General features: G+C 40.2%; 1 non-coding gene across 1 annotated transcript; it reads right to left on the bottom strand.

The window, feature by feature from the left end:
• Nucleotides 1-1,427: 1,427 nt before the first annotated feature.
• LOC131513236 (U6 spliceosomal RNA) lies at nucleotides 1,428-1,534 on the bottom strand. Its single transcript, XR_009262469.1, has one exon. It is a non-coding gene; the product is annotated as a U6 spliceosomal RNA (small nuclear RNA).
• Nucleotides 1,535-3,518: the final 1,984 nt, after the last annotated feature.

The following is a 3,518-nucleotide window of genomic DNA, read 5'->3' as shown; positions in this document are numbered from 1 at the left end:
CTGATTACCGAGAAAAGAAACATTCAGGTTGGTTTCAGTCCATTTACAATATGTTGTAAAAGGGAAAGAGGAAGCTGGCTATTAAAGACCGTTTGAGTGGAGGGCTATAAATTCTTTAGACTTTCAGAGATAGCGTATGGAATTGGAGAAATTCCTACCCATAAACACACTATATCAATGATTTTTATAATCCTCCAAGTCTTAATGCTACACTTATATATCTGCTCAAACCTAATTATTACAACACCAAGGGGCCGAAGTAAATTGACAAAGGAAGTAATTATCCTCAACTTAGCCTAAACCACCACTCTAGGGAGGCAAATACTGAAGCACTAACTATGGAAACAAGCAAAGTAACTCACAAATAAAACTCTTGGCCCATTTAATGGAGATGAAGTATATATTTTTCTCTTTTTTTCAATGTTTATTGGGGCTCCTGGGTGGCTCAGTCAGTTAAGCATCTGACTTCGGCTCAGGTCATGATCTCATCGTTCGTGAGTTCGAGCTCTGTATCAGGCTCTGTGCTGACAGTGCAGAGTCTGCTTGGGATTCTCTCTCTCCCTCTCTCTCTCTCTCCCTCTCTCTGCCTCTCCCCTGCTTGCTCTCTGTCTCTCAAAATAAATAAACTTAAAAAATGTTTATTTATTTTGAGAGAGAAAGAGTGTATGCATGTGAACAGGGGGTGGGGCAGAGAGAGAGGAGAGAGAGAATCCCAAGCAGGCTCTGCGCTGTCAGCAGAGCCTGACATGGGGCCCAATGTGGGGCTGGATCTCAGGAACCGTGAAACCATGACCTGAGCCGAAATCAAGAGTTGGACGTTTAACCAACTAAGTCACCCAGGCACCCTTAATTTTTTTCTTGACCAGCATTTCCTAAAAAGTCTTCCGTGGAACAGAAGAAACATCAATCTCCTTTTTGGACTCTTCTAAATTGGGGAAATACAACAGAACCTCACCCTTCCCTTTGAGATACACAATTAATGGTTCTGAGAAGGCCTGCAGTGAGGAGACTACTGCAGTGTATTTAACCTGAATCTTCTTGGGTACAGAATTTTTTTTTAGAATCTTACTAGCAATATTCTCCAGAACATGCCTAGGGGAATGCTACCTGTGTGGCTGGAGGTTGGTATGTGTGTGTGTGTGTGTGTGTGCTGTATTGATCTTTAATTAAGTATAGAGACTTCCAATCACCTTACCTAGGGACCATTATACCCACTGCTCTGTTTGACCATCAGTCTCTTGTCTCTCTCCAGCAATGGTGAGGCATATGCCCTTTCTGTGGGGAAGAGAAATCCATGGTTTGTCACCTTTTCCAATAATAAAAATGTTGGAGAGGCAGTGGCAAAGTGTTGCTATTGGCATCTTTCACGTGAGCTACATCAAAGGAACAAAAGTGTCTCTCTCTGTTGGTGACCATACCAATTCTTCAAAAATATGGAATGCTTCATGAATTTGTGTGTCATCCTTGAACAGGGGCCTTACTAATCTTCTCTGTATCATTCCAATTTTAACATATGTGCTGCCGTAGTGAGCATTAGGCGGATGCTTTCACATTATCTTTCTCTCTTTTAGAAATATTGGAACAAAATACTAAATTAATGTAACCAAATATTTTCCTTTTGAACTTGGGTGAGTGGCTTTTGGTTAAAAGAAAAAAAAAGTGAAAAAAGTGATGTACTGGAAGTAGCTGTCAGAATTTGACTTTCCAAAGAAGAGCTTTGTTCAATTCCAAAATTATTAAATCAGCAAAGAAATGTGTTCAAACAAATAGTATTAAAAATATATATAACAGAAAGAGGAAGCTGAGCACCTAGCCAGAGGCCAGATCGCTCAGAGCCTTATAAATATAACCATTCATCTGGAGCAGGATTACACCCATTGTTCCTGTGTAATTATTAGTAATGTTCTCTTCCACTCACAAAAATATCTTGGTACAGACAGTAAATTATATGACCACCTTACTTGCACGCCACTCTAAAAAATTTAATGAGTCTGTCATATGCACAGGATTCTGATTGTCTCTCTCTGGGGAGGTACAGGGAGGCCAGGGTAAAAATTGACCTAAAATGTTAGGGCCTCAAATGAAAATTTGTAGGAAAATTACCATTTTTAGATGTTTTTAGATTTGGTTCACTGTCAAAACTATGAGTAGCCAAGTGATAATTAAGAGAATGAAGTGGAAACTTAGTTAAATTAAACTTTTTTTTTTTTAATTTTTTTTAACGTTTATTTATTTTTGAGACAGAGAGAGACAGAGCATGAACGGGGCAGGGGCAGAGAGAGAGGGAGACACAGAATCGGAAGCAGGCTCCAGGCTCCGAGCCATCAGCCCAGGGCCCGACGCAGGGCTCGAACTCACGGACCGCGAGATCGTGACCTGAGCTGAAGTCGGACGCTTAACCGACAGAGCCACCCAGGCGCCCCAGTTAAATTAAACTTTTAAACATTTTTAAAGGTGATTTATTTATTTTGAGGGGTGGAGAGGGGCAAAGACAGAGAGAGAATCCTAAGCAAGCTCCATGCTGTCAGCACAGAGCGCCACAAGTGGCTCCATCTCATGAACTGAAGATCATGACCTGAGCCAAAATCAACAGTCCGGACACTTTTGTGACTGAACCACCCAGGTGCCCCAAATTGAGAAGTCTGTAGTTAAAGAACTAACAAATGGGGGAGGGGAGGATTTGAAGCTAAGACTGTGTTTGTCAGTATAGTTTGAAACATGTCCATCTTAACACAAATTTTGAACAAATGAACTCTCATTTGTATTTATTAATTTTTATAAAAAGTAAGTGATTTAACTTTCCCCTTCTGATTCCTAAGACTCAGCATTTATTCAGGCAGGCTGGAGATTGGTATGATCCAGGCGTGGCAGAGACTTTGTTCTTGGAAGTTCTGGATTCCAGTGTCCTGGTTACCAAAACAAAGCCATGAGATAATTTCTTTGCCAAAAGTGATCACGCATGTGATTATGTACCTTGAGCCTTTTAGAGGGTCATTTCATCTCTACTCAACATTGTCAAAAATCAAACTCTTCTCTAAAAGACCTCAGATCTGCCTGTTGGTTTAATTAAAACTACACCAAAGAGAAATAGATATAAGAGGAACTTTCATACTTTGGTTATTTTCCTTTATTGTGCCATAATCAAGGAGGGTCATAAAAATGTCTAGGGCTATGGAAGCTTTACAGAATTAAATTTGTGGAAAGTTTACTATGAACACATTGTACTTCTTTTTCAGCCCATGTATGGGCCAATCAAGAGACTTATTTAATGTCAGAAAGTCAAGAATGATGAAGACCATGGCTTTGATTCTCTCTCTCTCTCTTTCTCTCTCTGTCTTTGACCATGGCTTTACTTCTTCAAATAAATACAGAATGGTCCTGGGGATGACACAAATGTTCCAGAACTTCTCCTAGTATTTTGGGGGCAGGGATTATCACCTGGGAAATTTGAGCTGTCAGCTCAGCTGGTTTTCTAGATGAGTGGCTTTATGTATCAGATTCTCAGCATTAGCGATCAG

This window comes from Neofelis nebulosa, chromosome 5 (genome assembly GCF_028018385.1).
Source record: "Neofelis nebulosa isolate mNeoNeb1 chromosome 5, mNeoNeb1.pri, whole genome shotgun sequence".
Taxonomy (NCBI): domain Eukaryota; kingdom Metazoa; phylum Chordata; class Mammalia; order Carnivora; family Felidae; genus Neofelis; species Neofelis nebulosa.
Note: the sequence above shows the minus strand (reverse complement) of the source record. Positions and strands in the feature narration are given on the sequence as shown.